Source organism: Sciurus carolinensis, chromosome 4, assembly GCF_902686445.1.
Source record: "Sciurus carolinensis chromosome 4, mSciCar1.2, whole genome shotgun sequence".
NCBI classification, from domain to species: Eukaryota; Metazoa; Chordata; class Mammalia; order Rodentia; family Sciuridae; genus Sciurus; species Sciurus carolinensis.
Genome location: NC_062216.1, coordinates 30,059,645 through 30,079,158, shown reverse-complemented (window position 1 = coordinate 30,079,158; position 19,514 = coordinate 30,059,645).

Sequence of the window (19,514 nt, the reverse complement as noted above, 5' to 3'; positions counted from 1 at the left end):
CTAAAATCTTGCATGTCATTTATCAAAATAAAATATGTTATTTGGCTGTAATATCCATCTTGGCTCACTGTAGTCAACAATGAATACTAAAACTGAGCATGACCATATTGCTGGCTATAATTATAACTTACAAAGGAAATATTAGCATTGGTCGTAGCAATACAATCAGAAGTTAGTAGTCATTCTAACTAAAAATTTGAGTCAAAAATGCAATAAAACATGGATTAATGATACAAATTGATATTGAAATTTCATTTAAAAATTAAAAATAGAGATAATTTTTGCAGGTATTGAAGATTTATGGACAAGGATGCCCATTTACAACTTCAGAAATAGTAATGGTGAAGAAAATGAGTAATTTAGATTGTGAAGGTTCTAGCATCAACTTTATCAGTTAAGGTTAAGTGCAGAAATTAACAATTTGAACTGTTAATTGCAACTGTGTCCTTAGTGTGCTTAACCTTCATTAACTTCAAAAATTTAAAACAAAATCTTATCAGAAATGCCAAATTCATTTATAACTGCCCAGTTAATCTGTATCCATGGATTAATCCACTGATTAGGTTAAGGTTCTCATAACCTGATTGTTTTACCTCTGAAAATTCTTGCATTGTCTCACACATGAGCTTTCGGGGGCATCTCATATCTAAACCACAACAAGGATTTTAAAAATGACATTGAAGTGAATAGTTTAATGCTAATTTACAGAATGAATTGTTTGCAAAACAATCCCCATAAAAGTAGTATGTTAGTCCATGAATTGCTATAAGAAAATACCTTAGGATAATTTAAAAACACCAAAAAAATTTTTTTTTTTTTTTTAGTTGTTCTAGAGGCTGGGAAATCCAAGTTCAAGTTTCCTGCAGATCCAGTATTGGTAGGTGCTCTATTCTTCATGTATGGCACCTTCCTTCCATGGAAGGTGTAAAGGGCATATAAGCAACTTAAACCTCTTTTACAAGGGCACTAATCCCATTCACAAGCCTCTGCACTCATGATCATGTTTATGAATGAAAATACTCAGTAGTTTGAAAATGTCCATTCTTCCTCTCCCCATGATTCTGGAATTGTAATTCAATGTCAGTTAAACATCAACCTGAAAAGGTTTGGTTTTGGGGTTTTTTTGGGGGGGGGGATATTAATAATGCCAACTTAAATCATTTGATAATTCATATGGAAGACATAATCAAACATATCTATGTGAACTATGTTGGAAGATACAGGGAATAAAATGAACAGAAACTATACAGTCCAAACTCTTAAGGAGTTTCATTTGTAGTTGAAAAGGCAAAAAGTTTCAAAATAAAAAAACTTAAAATTACATGTGATGCATAATCAGGTAACTATATAACAGACCAGATCCAATTAAAGGGTGAAAGGCTAAGAAGTAACCTTTAAGCTATAGCAAAGAACATCCAAAGACAGAAGCATATGTCGAAAGACTGAAAATCTACATGCCATTATATTGAGAATGGTGGAAGGTACTGATCTTTTCTTCTTTACATGTACTGCTTAAAATTTCTATGATATAAATTCTAAGGGAAAAAAAAACAGTAAATTAACTTTCAAAGCAACTTGAAATTAAAAACAATAGCTTAAACATTTGTGAGTTTTTCTAGATTGCCTTTCAACCATTAGTCTACTTTCCTATGTTTCCTATTTAAAAATTGATTTATTCCATGAATGGATATAGATAAAAACATTGGAAATGTACTTTCTCATTTGCTATGATTTTCTTTGTTCTTCATTCACAAACAGGCTCAGAGTACTTTGAGAACTCAAATATCTACAACTTTTCTTTCAGCAATTTATATAATCATATTCTGTATATAAATATGATGAAAAATGCAGAATAGGTTTTTTTCCTTAGAATTTATATCATAGAAATTTTAAACAATACATGTAAAGAAGAAAAGATCAGTACCTTCCACCATTCTCAACATAATGGCATGTAGATTTTTAGTCTTTAGACATATGCTTTTGTCTTTGGATGTATTCAAGTATTTAAGTTTTAGAAAATGTTGTACAGAATTACTTGGTGTTACTCCAAAAAAAATATCTGATTTAGTTTAATCCTGGAAGAATTTAGTCAGATTGATCTCTCATAATTGGTATTTTAATTTTTATGAATGTTTATTGAATAGCATTGCTAGTTATGAAGCTAAGAAAATACAAGAAAAACTTTTAAATTTATTTCCTTGAGATTTTGGGAAGATATAACCAGTGGAACTAACCTTTAAAAATCCGTATCAACTGAAAATTAGCATTTCTAATATCTTTTGGCAATGAAAACCCATTTGTCTATTTTTCTCCTTCAAAATGTGGATAATTGAACATATTACTATACAAGATATGAAGATAATTATCATTTAGGGTTTTGATACCTACATAAATTGCTCTACTTTAAAGCTTTTCACTGATTAATCTTCAATTCAGTGTAAATGTCAACATATATATTTTGTAATTCATTTAAGACAGTTATGCATTCTAAATCTGAAAAATATACTTTGTATTAATATTGCATTCTAATGCCTGTCAAAGGCACAGTGAAATGATGATTTTTAAAATATGAATTACTTAGATTTTCATGTAATGCTAGTAGCTTTTCAAACATAATTGCCCATTAAACAGTCTATGTTTCCAAATAACTCAATGAGTAAACTCCATGACACCCCAGAGTTTTAGCCAATTTCAGCATTGAAAATGCATAAACCCATCTAAGTGCTGCTTCAAGAACTCTTCTTGAGAGCCGTTGGCAAGTGTTATGAAAGAGCCAATTAGAAGTTTCCATGAGCAACTGGAGCCAAAGCATTGTGGGCTTGGCAGAAAGGCGCTCCAGGGTAATGTCCATTCCAATCCATCATAAGCAAGTCACTTCGTTTTACACGACACGTGTATGCTTCATCAAGGGAAGTGTTAATCAACATGCAATAGCTTTTATTTCAATATTTAAGACTTAAGGATAAGTCATTGGTAGTTCTTCCAAATGATCTCCAGGACAGGAAAAGAGAAGCCAGAATAAGCAACAGAAACCTCTTGTCCCACCAGTGACCTTTATCTTGAGCTAGAGTTACTTCCTGATGTAGATGTTGGAGACATTTCAGTTTGTATGTGACTTTAATCCAAACCAGCTCCTTAAAATGAGGTAAAAATAAAACTCTAGATACCAAAGAACCAAAAGGGGTAAGATAAAATGTATGCTACTGCTAAACATGATTCACCAGTACCTCTGGCAGGATGTTAATTTTCTCCTCTTGTTTGATATAGGCTCTTCTTCCAAAAGTAAAGTACAGGAAAAGACTATGTGCCACTTACACTTAAATTCAAATATCTTCCATTCACATTTGCAGTAAAATAGCTGAACAATGAACAACTATTTCAACAGACCAAGAGAGTTCTATAATAAGAGACTTACTGCCAGCAGTTATCCTTTAAGTTCTGGAACAAAATGAATCTTTAAAAATCCTTTCATCCAAGAGGATAGAGGGAAAGAGCTGACAAAACGAGGTCATCAGCACAGAACTTGCTGGGTGTGTGTTATTAAACTTATTAAAACCTTAGCTTAAACATGATACAGAAGTCACCTAGTCTATACTCTGATGATCCTCACCTCTAGTTTGTACCACAACTGCCTCAAGATTTGCATAATATCAGGAAATTCAACATAAAACCCTCAACCACAAAAAACAGGGTGTTAACATAAGAGTCAAAATTCAGTAAATTTAGACACAAGGTAACCTCATTCTATTTTTTACTTCCTTAATAATTTGATGGAAAAATGAATGGGAATAGGGAAAAAAACTATAGAACTATTATTCATTTTAATGGAGATAAAAGGAAAAATTATAAATGTATCTCAATATGATTTTTTTCGGAAAAGGCTTATCAGAGTTGATTTATGAAGTGTCATATTGAAAGAAGCTGAGAGAAGTCACAATTTCTCTTCCCATGATACATCATAGAAAATTACCTGTGAAGGACAATGAAGGGAGAAAGAGACTTTGCAAATATGGTGAATAAGATTTTGTAAGCCTGAGAGAAAACTTAAATATAGGAGGAGGATGATTTCAAAAAGGATCTAATGAATCAATTTTGATGGAGGAGGGACAGACAAGATACAGACGAGAATAGTAATATGGTACAGCGAGCTTAAAGAAGATTAAGAAATCATGGGCTCTTTGGAAAGTAATAAAATAAAATGCAATAGTAGAGTTGTCAGGAATTTAAGCAATAAATATATTCTCTTATAAACAATGGAGAATTAGAACTAAACTAATATTGGTTGATTACTTTCCATACACCAGCAGATCTGCTAGCTATATCCGTTCCACAACACAAGGAGCAATTTTCATAAGCTTATCATGACATACTAATTTGTATCCCAATTTCTTAAGTGGGGAAACCAATATTCAGGGTCAGTATGTTGTTAAAAGTCACACTGTTATGAAAGACTAGATTCACAGCAATGGAGGTAATGACCAATTAAAAACGTGTGGGTCCTGAGGGTTGATGACTAAGAAAGTTGAAGCAGTAGAAGCAATGGAAGAATTTAGATTAAATTAAGGAACTTGGGTCCAACTCATTTCACACTGATACTTTCCTTCTCAGGAAAGCAATGTACTCTCTGGCCTCTGGACTCTTCCTCAGGATTATTCACTCTGCCTGAGGAAATCTTCACCATGGCACTTTCTCTCCAGCCCTTTGCCTGTTAATTCACAGTCCTCACCTCCTTTGGAAGGCTAGGCCGTGGCTCCCCAGGTAATGCAGTCTATCACCACACTCATTGTTCAGGGGCTTCTTGTCTCTTACTATGACTATGTACTCCCCTTGATGATGAGCTTCTCAAAAGCAACAATTGTGTCTTTTTTACCCTTTTAGCCATGGAACCTAATTCAGTGCCTGGGACAGAGTATGAGTTTCACACACAGTATTCCTGAGAAAAGGTGGTGGTATTAAAAATGAATAAGAAGCATACTCAAACGATGTGATCGAGGTAAAAGTAGAACAGGCTGGAAAGAAGATTAAGGAGACACATTCCTCACAGATGCTAGGTAGCAGGACAGCTTTGTCCTTAGAAGGGGACAAGCATCAAGGACTCCATGCTTCAGAAGAGCTGTACTGAGTAGAGTTGGTGACACGGTGAGGTGAGGTAAAGGAGTGTTTGAAAGACTAGCTGATTGTGGCCCTTAGTTCTTCACTCATCCTGAAGAGAATTTCTGTTACACATGGAAAAAATGTCCAGATTCTTACCATCTCTACTGAGCCCTATGTGATCTCACCCCTCCCATTTTTCTTCCTCTCAGTCCATGTTCCCAACCCCAAGTCTTTCTTGTTATTTCTGGAACATGCCAAACTCATTTCTAACTTAGGCCTTTACAGGGCCAGCTCCATGTTAGCATTCAGGTTACTTCTTCCAGGAATGACAAGGTGAAATGTCACCTGCCCCACTCCCAAGCAGGTGAAATGTCACCTTCCCCACTCCCAAGCATGTCCATGCTGTTTTGCTGCTCATGGGTCTTTGAAAAAATAGCTTTTATTGTTTGTTTGATGATTTACTTGTTTGTTTTTTTAGCTTAGTCTGGAATTTTCAGGTCCATGAAGGCAGACACTTGACCTTTTTATTTTTGAATTTCCAGCACATCCTAAGTGCTTAATAAATAATTGTGAATAAATGAATGAATTGATAAACTACCCTGTGATTTTTTTCTTGTAACATTATCAGGGGGAATGGATAGACGTGAAAATAATAGCTAATATGTTGATTTAAATGTACTATTAGTTTACTGTGGGCACTTTTCTAACTGCTACAATTGTTAATATATTTAATCTTCAGAAAAACCTATCACTATTCCAAATTGCAGAAGGAAAATAAGAAAAACACTGGGAACTTATGGTGAACAGTACAGCAACAACAACAGAGGTACAACACCATGTTAAAACATTTAAAATGAAAGCTTCCAGTTTTCTATCATCTAGCACATAGAACAATTTCTAAAATGCATTGCTTCCCCTTCCTTTGACCTTCTATGTTTGCAGAAACTCACACACCTCCTTCAGGATTTGGTGCATGTACTGCAACCACTGCGAAGTTTATGTACAGTATCACCTGTGTCGTTAGATGTGCCAACCTCTTTATTCCCACAGAAACTTCTACGTAACTGTATTAAAGCTCAGAGTGGGATGGGGTTGTGGCTCAGTGGTAGAGTGCTTGCTTGCCTAGCACGTGTGAGGCACCAGTTCAATCCTCAGCACCATATAGAAATAAGTAATAAAAATAAAGGTATTGTGTCCATCTACAACTATTTTAAAAAAAAACTGAGAGCACATTTAAATTGAAAATGTGTGTTTCCCTAGTTTAATTAGAACTCTCAGAACAATTCTTTTTATTTCACTGTTATCAATATTTTCCATCACACCCCATATAGAGAAGAGTTTTCAGAAAGTGTTTATTAAATTAATTGCCACCATTGTTCATATGCTAAGAAAATTTTAAAATGGTGTTCCTCTCAAACTTAAGAATCCATATTTTATCAGTAAAATCAGTTTTAAAAAACCCGATTAAAAAAATTATTCTTGAAATGACTAGAGTTTTGAGTTTTAAAATGTTTTTATTTTTAATATTATGGTATGTTGGTTAATTCCAACTCACATTTCATATTTTAATCATGCTAGAGACAGGCATCCTGCAAAATACCTACTGACTTGAAAAATATACATAAACTTGACTTTTCCTTAGACGTGCTATTAACAGCATTACCATGGGGTTTTGGATTCCCTTCATATTTAAGTAGTAGCTCATTAAGCTATTCCTTCAGGTCATTCTGTAACATGTGCTTATTCATTCTAGATAAGAAAACCTCTAGCAGTTCAGCACTGGGATTTGGCTAAGCAGATAATCTAAAACAGTGGATATTTTCTTAAGTCTTATCTGAATAATCCAAACCTTTGGAGTTTACTATATTGAGTTAGAAATCTTAAAAGGAGAGGTGTTTTCATAATGTTTTTCAACACAATTTAGTTCTTGTTTTAGCCAAAAATAATGTAAAAGAGATCTGTAGACACATTAAGGCCCAAATTTAGATTTAAAAAAAAGAAAAAGAAAGAAAAAGATTTGGATAAAAAAATACAAGTGTTTTGGAAATTCAGAAAGTTCCATTCTGGTGTGCAGTTAAAACAGCAATAGCAAAACCACAACAAAAGTGGCAAGCATACTGGACATCCATCCTTTATTTTAATAGATTATGATGTGGTTCCCATTCAAACATGAACAGACTTCATTCAGTGTTCCCTGCCTCTGGCAAAGTCACCTCGACTAAAAGGACTGAAAAGATGATGAAAAGATAAGAGTTCTAAGGAGGGCAGCCTATAATAAGAAACACAATAACAGGAAATAGGTGGTGCTCACACAAGCATTAAGATGTGCCTTAAGTGTGAACTCTGAAAAAAAAAAAGTGAAAAAAAAAAAAGTAATGGCTGAGGCCAAGAAGCAACAGAGCACTTCTTTTGCTGGAGAGGAAACTTTCACCTACATGTTTAAAATATGCTGATTCTTTCACTGTCAGGTAACTTTAATTGAATACGTGTTCTAGGAGAGACTCAAAAAAAAAAAAAAACTAAGTGACCACCTGGGATTGAATTTATTAAAATCCAGTTTGCCACCTGAAGATAATTTAACATTTCTGAAAGTATTTTAAATGTTTAATTTGTTAATGCAGGAGCTTTTATGTTTTTAGCATTCTGCAAAGGAAAAAACACAATTTAATGATCTCAATGGCATGTGATATAATTAAGCACTTATTTGGAATGGATTGAAATTCCAGGAAGCTTGAGAGACCCGGTACAAGCTGCAATATTCAGGCACCTGATTCCAGGAAAACTAGAGCATAAATAAGAACACATTACATAGAACCCGAATGGAAGAGAAAAAGCATGCCAATCTAGAGTAATCTTTTAAAAGAGTCATTTTGTGAGGTTATAGCATTAACCAACAGAGGTTGAAATGTAAAATTCATGTGGAAAAAATCTTTTCCATTTCCCTTTATTTTTTAAACTAAATTGATATCACCTGTCATATACCATCTGTTTTATTCAATGGCTTTTTCTGTCCTGTGGGCAGGTCTTTAAATTTCAAGTCCACCCTCCAAGCACAAACTTCTATCACCACCAAAAATATTCAAGAATATAAAATTGATTTTTTAAAATGGATTTCAAACCTACCCAAATAGAGTAAAATGCACACTATTCCAAGGCAGACAGGGAGAGTTAAATAACTCTAAGATGTTGTTGTCGTGGTGTTTTTATTTATTTTTCTCAATCCTCCATATTCACATGATGACTATAAGATTGTATTTACCAACCCCCACCCAGATTACTAAGTAATTCTTTTCCATAGTTCCTAAAAACATGTCAAATAAAGTTACAAATATACATCTGTATCATTAACTGGCCCACTTGTGAAATATGGTGCTCATTACTGATAATGGAATTGGTGGGGAATTTGAAACCCGTTTAGAAATGTTAGGAATTATCTCAGGAGGAGTAAGAACCTTATTTGGACTGAATCTGTCTACAAAAATATGAAAAGAAAGACTCACAAGCGAGGCTGCTATTTGTGCATCTTAATGCACACCAGTCACAGCACAGTTGGGTGGAGAAGGCTCATTCTCTTCTCACTGAGGGGAACAAGGGAAAGTTAATTGAGAACAGCACAGAAATGTTCTACCAGCTGCCTCCTTTCTTTACCAGGAGCAACAGAGAAGGTTAAAAAAAAAATCTGTTTGTGATTGAAAGATTTCCTCCTATTCACATTGCACATGTAGTTAGAGATCCCAAAAAAGTTGGTTGCCATTTTCTTTTTTTGAATTCTTTTGAATTCTAAGAGAGTTGGAAACAAGAATGGAAGACAAAGCTATTGCATTGAAGAAAATAAGGGGTTCCAGAAGGAAGGTGCCGCATGGAGTGCCTGTCAAAGTGTCCATGTCCCTTATTTAAACAACAATAACAACTGGGATTTGGGGGCTCCCTGCGAGTCCAGGCTACCATCAGGCCAAACCCACAGACAAAAATGATTCTGTGTTGAATTTAATCTGAGCCACACATAGGAACAAATCAAGCCAGATTATATTGGCAGTATGTCCAAACCACACTGGGATATGAGGCATCCACTACTTCCTGATTCTAACAGCTTGGGGATTCCCAGATAAATATGTCATTACAGTCTTGTGGTGTAGACAGAGGTCTAGAGTGACATGACTAATCCAAAATAATCTTTGGACTTTCCCACTGCTGGACCTGAAGCCCTTTGGCAATCCTCACGAAGGACAGCAATTACTCCCATCTCTGGATTCACTGCCTCCACCCCACCAACCCCAGGGACACACTGGTAGGCAAAATCAAGCAAGGACCCTGCTCCAAAGAGATGTAAGAGAGAAAATGAAAGAAAATAAGATGAAGGCAAGATATTAAACAAAAAATCCAATCAATTGCTCTCATTACAATCACAATAAAAGCTCTAAAGTAGAAAGAAGTACAAGATACCAGGAAAGTAAAGTTTCTATAGTCTCAGTCATGCATTCAACATTTAGCATTCAATGCTTGAGGACTTTTAAGGACACTATATTTTCCTGATTCTGTCAGGACCCCCTAACCTTTCTGGGTACACTGTAAACTCAAGATAGGCAGGAAGATGACCTGAGAGAACACTTACACAGCACAGATCCTTATCAATAACCACTTAGAAATACATGATGGTTTATTTTTGATTAACTGAATCACATTCAGAATACACTTATGTACCAAGGAGATATTGATTGAAGCACACAGTAGCTGCTGGTTGGGTTTGGTGGGTTGCTGAAGAGGGGAACATCCTAAGCATCTATATTCCTCTCAGCTACTATCTGAAATGTGGGAAAGGAGACTGGAAAGACTGAATCTTCAATTCTTTCTCTTCCTTACCTCTAAAGTATGGGACCAACCACTGACAGTGAATTTTTGCATAGATCATTTGTGGGTCTTCAGATAATAAAGGTAGCAACAGAACCAAGTAAAAGCTAAGTGGAAAGCTAAAATTTTCTGCAAAATAAAGTGAGGAGAATAAGTCTGGGCGAAGGAATATTGAAGATGTAGAGATCAAGGACTTAGCACCCCTCAATTCTTTGTGCTATATACTGGATGTAAGTGATGCATTGGAAGAAAATCAAGGAAAACAGGATGTGTCTGGTATCTGGGGAGTTTTCATAAGAAACACTCCAATGGCAAGATGCTTTTGTACACTCATTACTTTAGTGGAAGCAGGAACTGAGTCAATACTGAATCCACCCTACTGTCATGCACTGGGTCATCCCATGTGGCCCTATGGTTAGCTCCACTGGATCTTTCCACTTACTCTGCATCCTGCCCATCCCTGTTTTCTCAACCCAAACTGCCCTCTGCAAGTGTCATTTGTTCAGGTTCCTACTTTCTGCAGATGTATCTGATGACCTGAATATTGCTAAGGTAGCAGTGGCTAATATGCCTTCCAGAAAACCTATTTTTGTTTCAACAGGAGCATGGAAGATCTTATCTCTGAGGAAAGATTGTAATGTGACAGGCACTGGAAGTGAGGCATTTGACTATAAAGGTCTTGTTACCCTTTCTCAAATCACATCAAACAGGTCAATACCTCCTTTTTCCATCTACAGAGTACTCGCTGACTACCTCATTCACAAACCCTCTGCAGCAGTTTAGCCATGTTCACGCCAAGCATATTGGCAAAGCCTTAACGTAGCTTAAATCCCCCAAGCTAACTTTCCAGCTGCTTGAAATAATGCTTCTCTTTTCCTACAGCATAAAGAAGACTCAGTTCAGGAATCACTGTCAGTGAATATTCAAACTTCATGCAAATCAGGCAAATTTATTCTGCACTCGGCTCCTTCATCAAAAAACATGACAACAACCACAAGAATTTTCCATAATTTTGCCTACAAAGCTCTCCAGAAATAGAGTATCTATTAAGTTGGCTTTCAGAATGTAATATTAGAAAGATCAAGTCTTTTTAAAACCACAAAGAGAATAAAGTTGCAGAGTTTGGTATTGTCGGGCAGAGCTCTAGACTCCCTGCAGGGCTGAGCCCTGTAGTAATAGTTATTCTCCTTTTCCAACTTGGCTCAAAACTGCAAGACCTTTACTGCACACATAATGTTTATCGTTTTTCTCCCCCACTGTTATTCATGATTGAAACTGCTCTGGAAGGCAGGTGTGGGAAATGAAATATTATTGAAATATAAGGTGATGATAACCATTAGATTCAAGCTAAATTTTCTAACCAGGATTTAAATCATTTAAACTTCATATAATTTCAGAGACTATCTTTTTTCTTAAAAGAGAAAGAAAACACCTGGTACATTATTTGGCGAATTCAAATACAAGGAACCAGAGGAAATTTTCTTTGGCAGTGAAGATTAGTGGTTATATAATTTAACTGTACATCGTAAGTATTTCTTGTAAAATCCTGAATGGCAACTGCTCTTCTCTCTGTATCTTCCTCTGAATTCTCTGTGTCTCTCTCACACTTTTCATGCCTAGATGAATTAGAATATATTTCAGTTCTGCCTTAACATGTTCAGATATAAATAGATTGTACAATGTTTATTTGACCTAATAGCATAACTTATTAAATAAAATTAGAACAAATTGTGCAAAATAAAAGATCTTGGGGCATCAGTTGTCCTCCCTAGTGGGATAAAAATGAACCTGAACATAGAGAAGAAAAATTGAAAACAAGACAAAGACCTCACAAGTAAAGAATGTGATGCATTTGCTTATTTCTTCTTACAGTACCAACTAAAAAGCAAATAAACATCTGTGTAATAGAATGATATTGTGCACCAAGAACCTGACCATGACAATTCTGGCTACATTTGGGATGGCAGCTACAATGGCTACTCATGTCATGCCCCTTCTTTATTTGTGAAATCATGGATTATAAGAAAGATAAGGGAGATCTCAGTGACTTTCAAAATGTATTCTCCTAAAACTCTGTTTCAGAGCATAGTCCAAAAGGACAGGATTCCTGTTCCTCAATCACATCATCATCCTCTTCAATGTATTTCATGTGTCATACACCAGCGCCTTGAACAGTGCCCAACACAGAGATGGTAATCAATAAATATTCATTGAATGATGAAATAAATCATGTTTGTTAAAAACCTAGATTGTGCTTAAAATTGCATAATCACTGCTAAAAAAAAAAAGGAAAAAATTAAAAGTTTGAAACACTCTGATCAAATTCAACACCCTAAAGGGTGAAATTCTTGCCCCAGATGTACAGGAAGTTACTATCTATGCCGAGACAATCCCCTGTCTCCTGATGCTCAGTGTTTCACAGCAGTCAGCCATCCTTCATCTTCTTTCCACAGGTTTATAGTCAAGATGCTATGTCATCTTTGTTCTGCTAAAGAATCTCCAGATTGGGTTGGGGTGGTGGCTTAGTGGTAGAGCACTTGCCTAGCACGTGTGAGGCTCTGGGTTCGATTCTCAGCACCACATATAAATAAATGAATAAAGTAAAGGTCTATCAACATCTAAAAAATTTTTTTAAAAAAGAATCTCTAGATCTGACTTTATCTTCAAAAACTTGACTCAAGCACTTTATAATGGAATTATTGTCAGTGATGTGTTAAATTAGTAGGCAATGAAAGTATCTAAATATAGTTTTTAAAATATATGATTAACTGAGGACCATAATCTATAAGTCTTTAACTTAAATGAAACAAGAAGTTCTGAAAAGTCAAATGGCTCAACTGCTTTCCTCATTTCTGTTTCTTTTGCCTCTTGGTTCTCTAATTTGTAAAAGTAAAGAGCTAAATCTCCTGAAGTAGAGCCTGTTAGGGATACTTCCATTTGACTCACACATGAAGACCACAAGAGAGCTGGCCCTTGAGACATTTCCAGCTTAGGTTGCATACCCCATAGATTGAGAAGTGTTGGATAATACTCAGAAGAAAAATAATATTAATTATTGACTTTTACACGAATGAAGAACTTTTAAAGTAGTCTGTTTCTAATATTCAGATTTCAGTTAAAAACTCTTTGCTGCCAACTCTGTATCTTTCATTCTTCTATCTCATTTTTCTTTAAACACATACATGCCTTGGTTAGAAATTAGTTCTTGTTAAATAATTGTAAAGTAATTGCCATTTTACCAATGTAATATTACTCATCAATTTACCTAAATTGATGGTAGTATAAGCGATAACCCTCATTGAACTTTTTTTCTTGGTTATATCCCACAAACTTATCACAATGCCAATGCAATGATTAGCAAACAATTTAATGACTTTCAGAGAATCTCTAAGTGTTAAAAAGGAAAAATTGGCATGGTTTCCTAAAAACTAGAAATTTAGAGTATTTTTTGAACAGTGGAAGTTTTAAATGCACCACTATCTCCTCCCAAAAGCAATTAAAAAAAAAAAGAAAGAAAAAAGTTTATTCATGCAAGAAATACTGGTTTTCAGTGGTGCTTCCCACCTTTATTAATAGTCTACAATAAAGTAAATCAGCCTTGCCTGCAATTTAAATTACATGAAAATAATATAAAATAAAAATGGTAGTGAATACAAATAGGAACTTAAAGTAAGTAAACTTTTGGCATTTTAGGAAAGGGGAAAACAAGTTATTGTCCAGGTATGCTGTTCACCAGTGTTTTCACCAAAGTACTCTAGTTCATGAATTGTATATCTTGGCTAGCCAACTTTTGAGAAAAGGAAACTCCAATTTACCTCTGGATCCAATTTTCCAGTATAATGCGCAAGTACAAAGTATACCAATGTTGACCTCACTGAGTGCCAAGAAGTTAAAATTACACTATTAAGGTTACAGCAGAAACATTTGAAATTGCTTAGCAGAGGATTCACTTGTTTCTCTTTTTTTCTCAGCAGGGAGGAATACTGCTTTTTGCAAGCTGTTCTCTGTTTTATTAAATATCAACAGAAGTGCAACAATATGAGACAGACTTCAAACATAATCACTGCTGTTAGTTGGAATAACAGGAACAACCCAGGAGCAAGACAACGCTTCCTGTGCCAGGTCCTCAAGTAATCTTGCTACACAGCAGACGGCATGAAAATTAGGACACTTATCTACTGAAAATTAATGTTCATTACATGTTCAACCACCACCCCCTACAAACACATACACTTTGCTTGGTTTGCATGGGATTATATGAATATTATAAATCCATCTGTAATGATAAGCTTCCACTGTTGATTATACAGTCATCAGTCTTCCTGCTAAGTGCTGTGGTTCTAATAGTGAACAAGGTAGAATTCAGCCTTCAAACAACCTAGAGTTTACTATGTGTGGATGAAGTGAGATTCTGAGGAGGGGAATATAGACTTTATTGAATGAATAATTCCAATAAAAGAAACAAGTTACCCAGTTCTTGTTCAAAGGAAACCAGTGGATACATGGGAGCAGGGAACAGAGCATTCTATGGGAAAGCAATGCATAAGATAAGGATAAAGGCTAAGACAGAACAGAGTTAAAAGTAGTTTGACGTAACTACAGGTAGACTTGTGTGTGTTTGTATTTGATAAAATTTATTTAATAAAATGCAACATCCCATCGTGATAAAAATTCTAAACAAATCAGGTATAGAAAGAACATACTTCAACATAATAAGGGCTATATGGAATAAGCCAGTATCTAATACTATACTAAATGGAGAAAAGTTGAAAGCTTTTTTAAGATTTGGGACAAGGATTCCCACTTTTCACCACTTTTATTCAACTTAGTATTAAGTCCTAGCCAGAATCATTAGTCAAGAGAAAGAAATGAAGGGCACTGAAATTGGAAAAGAAAGTCCAATTATAACTATTTGTAGATGACATGATCTTAAAACTAGAAACCCCCCAAAGACTCCACCAAAATACTATTAGAATTAATAAATAAATTTAACAGAGCTGTAGGAGACAAAAATCAACATGCAATATCAGTAGAGTAGTTATTTGCCAATAGTAAATTATCTGCAATAGAAATCAAGAAAACAATCCCAGTTATAATAGCTACAAAAAGAAAAAAAGACAAAATTCCTACAGATAGATTTAAGAAACTGGTGAAAATTTTCTACAATACAAAAGTTTCTATAAAACACTGATGGTAAAAATTGAAGAACATGCACACAGAGAGAGAGAGAGAGAGAGAGAGAGAGAGAGAGACAGAGAGAGAGACAGAGAGAGAGAGGGGAAAGATATCTCATGTTCATGGATTAGAAGAACCCATACTGTTTCAATGTTCATATTACCCAAAACAACCTAAAGATTCAATGCAATTCTAATCAAAATAGCAATGAAAATCCTCACAGAACTGGAAACATATTTCTAAAGTTTTTATGGAATCTAAACAACAGCAACAAAGTGCATAAACCAAAATTCAAAGAGCCAAATTCAAAGATCAAAAATAAAAAAGCAAGAGACATTATACTACCTGACTTCAAAACATACTACAAAGCTATAGTACTCAAAATAGCATGGTATTGGAATAAAAACAGATACATAGACCAATGGAACAGACTAGAGAGTGTAGAAGTAAACTCACATCTACAAAATACCAATTTTCAACTAAGATGCTAAGAACATGAATTAGAGAATAGACTCTTTTAAATAAAGAGTGTTGGGAAAATTAGGAGTCCACATGCAGAAGATTAAAACTAGATCCCTGTCACATATTATAAAAATCAACTCAGAATGGATTAAAAATTTAAATATAAGGCTGAAACAGTCATCAGAGTAAAAAGACAACCTATAGAATGGAGAAAAATATTTGCAAGCAATAAATCTGACAAGGGGTTAATATCCAGAGTAACTCCAAAAACTAAATAACAAGGAACCAAGTAACCAAAAAATCTAAATAAGGAAAATAGACCTAAATAGACTTTTCTCCAAAGAAGACCAACAGGTACATGAAAAAAATTCTTAAGGGAAATGCGAATTGAAACCACAGTGAGACTCTCACTCCACTAAGATTGGTTACCATGAAAAAAACTTAAGATAAAAAGTGTTGGTAAGGATATGGAGAATAGGGATCTCTCAAACACTGTTGGTAGGAAGGTCAATGAGTGTAACTATTTGGAAACAGTATGAATATTTTTCAATATATTAAAAGTAGAACTACTATACCATCTAGCAATTTCACTGGCATACTTCCAAAGGAAATTAAATTCATATTTTGAATAGACATCTGCAATTCCAAGTTTATTGCAGAATTATTCACAATGTCAAAAAATGGAAATGACATGTGTCCATCAACAAATGAATGGGTAAAGAAAATATGACACATACACACTATTCAGCTATAAAAAGAATTAAATTCTGTCATTTGCAGTAGCATGGTTGGAACTGAAGAACATTATGTTAAGTGAAATAAACCAGGCACAAAAAAATAAGTACCACAGGATTTGTTTATATTTAGAATATAAACAGATAGATCTCATAGAAGTGGGGAGTAGAAAGTTGTTACCAGAGGCTGGGGAGAGTAGAGTGGAGGGAGTAAAGGTTAAAGGTTGATAAATGGGTACTTAATTAACAGTTATTTAGGAGCAAGAAGTGCTGATGTGTTATTGCACAGAGGGTGACTGGAATAATAAAAATAAAAATAATAATAATAATAATAATAATAATAATCTGTGCTATTATATTTCAAAAAGCCAGAAGAAATGGTTTTGAATGTTTCACCAAAAGAAATGTTCAATGTTTGAGGAGATAGATATATTTAACCTTATTTAAACCTTACACAATCTATACATGTATTGGAAAGTCAGATGGTACCCAACTGATATGTATAATTTTTATGTTTTGTGTATCAAGTAAAAATTAATTTAAATTTAAAAAGAGGTTGTAGAACTAAAAGTAGTTTGATATGAATATAGATGGAGTACTGTATGTGTGTATGTACTTTGGGGAGACAGAATCAGGGGCAAGGGTGATAAAAAAAATTGTAGTGGGATTATGAGAGCCACATCGGTCAGAGTCTTGAATGTTATGTAGGGTGTACTAGTTCATTCCTGACGATAATGAAATACCTGAGGCAGACTATTTTATAAGGAAAAGATGCTTATTTTAGATCATGATTCTGGAGGTGCAAGTTCTACAGACTTCACCTGGATGGCCTTCTTGCTGGTAGAGTCCTGAGGCACACAGAACATCATATGACAAGAGACAGGAAGCACTCAGGTGTATGTATGTCTCTTCTGGTCTCTCTCCCTCTTCCTGTAAAGCCGCCAGTAATCAAATATGGGGACTTCAGCCTGATGAATTTATCTATCTAATCACTTCCCATAGGTCCCCCCTCTGAACACCACAATGAGAATAAATTTCCACCCTTTCCATATATCAGGAAAAGGATTAAATTTCAGCATACTGAGTCTTAGGGAACACTCAAACCATGTCCAAAGCATAGCATAGATAAGGTACAGATTCTTGTCATTGGGACAATGAGGTCATTGAAAGAATTTAAATATGAAATATGGATGGCTGCAGCTACATTTGGAAAGATAATTCTAGAAGTATTTGTAATGGTTTGACATAGCCGTGAGGCCGGTTAGAAAACAAAGAAGAGGTAATCAATACTTTGCTACTTAATCAATACTTTTGCTACTTTGCTAAAGTAGTAATACAGGGATTATATTAGTTCAATTATGGAACTATGATGAAATACCTGATTTATAAAGGAAGGTTTACTTTGGCTCACAGTTCTAGCTCAAGGTTGAAGACCCACACCTGGTGATGACTTTCTTGTTGGTGGAGTCTTAAGACTGTGCAGGGCATCATATGGCAAGAAACAGAGTGCAGGCATGTGTATCTCCTGGTCTCTCTTGTTTTTCTTGTAATATCATGGTATCCAGTCATGGGGACTCCATCCTGATGACCTTATCTAATGCCAATTACCTCCCTCAAGCTCCACCTCTAAACACTCTGGGTAGATAAGTTTCTACCCTTTTATTTAATACCTCACAATAGGTATTAAATTTCAACATATGAATCCTTGGGGAACTGAGTCAAACCTTATCCAAAAATCATAGCAGAGGGCTGGGGAGATAGCTCAGTCGGTAGAGTGCTTGCCTTGCAAGTCCAAGGCCCTGGTTTCTATCCCCAGCACTGAAAAAAATAAATAAATAAATAAAAAGGAATCATAGCAGAGCTATTTTTTAAATGAGCCAATTTAAGGTAGAATAAATATGCAATTCATTACTCTCTCACAGAGAAGAATTGCCAGCATCTAAACTGCCAGCATCACTACTCCTATGCTTTGGGAACACAGGCACAGAGATAACTGTGACAGTTGATCTGACAACCTAAATGGTTATAAGTGACTAAAGGGCAGGTAGTAGCCACGACATAGACATGTTGGACAGAGGGAAGATTTCTGTCCGTTTGGGTGAAATGGCACAAAATTTCATCACATCATTCAGAACAGTGGGCAATTTAAAACTTATGAACTGTTTATCCATGGAATTCTCATTTAATATTTTCAAAACAAGATTGGCCACAGATATGTGAAACTGGAAAGCCAAATCATGGAGAAGGGAAGATTACTGTATGTGAAAATATAAATAATGCAAGTTAGAAAGAAGCTTTTTCAGTACCTACAAGTCATATGGTGATATGTAATACACATCTCATGGAATCAGAGAGAAAGGAGTTCTCTCTATACAGGAGAGTTTCTTCCAGCTTGCCACCACACTAACAAATTTCAAAATATATATAAAGAATATATTTCATTTAAAGAGTAAACATGCACAGAGAATTTATTCTGGAACAGGAGATTCCTCCAGGGAATAGGACAAAGAAGAGCCATGATTTCTACCACCATTACATATTCATTTTAGCAGATAATAACAGGCACCAAAATGCAGTGTGCAATCTCATGTAAAAGTAGTTCAGAAGTAGGCTTGCCAAAACCGTCAGAGAATGCAAAATAATCATCCACAGCCCAGGCTCTTCCTGTGTTGCCCCTCCCCGCCCCAAAGTCACTGATTTTCTGCTGAAGTTAAGACCATAACATGAGTTCTGCACAGGAACAAGGGGACAAGTGTCAAATGTGGCACTTCACATAGCTAAGTTTTCTTCCAAGAGCTTCACTTTCTCCCAAGAGCTTACATCTCACTGGCTATTCCAATCTGCACGAGCCGTGAGGACAAACACACAGAGAAATGACCATTTGAAAAGTCTGAACAAATAGAAATGTCAGTCTGGAATCCTAAAATTAAGAAAGATATCCTTTCGATAGTCTCAGATGAAGGAACACTAAGAGATTGCCACCAACAGAACCACTGTCAAAGAAATGGTAAAGGAGGTTTTCCAAACAAACAGAAATGATAGCAAAGGAAAACTCAGATTTCCCAAATTATCTGTGTGTTTGGGTTGTTATCACAAAATATCACAGACTGCCTGGCTTATAAAAAACAAAAATTTCTTTCTCACAGTTCTTGAGGCTGGGAAGTCCAGGGTCAAGATACTGACATTTTCAGCTGGTCCACA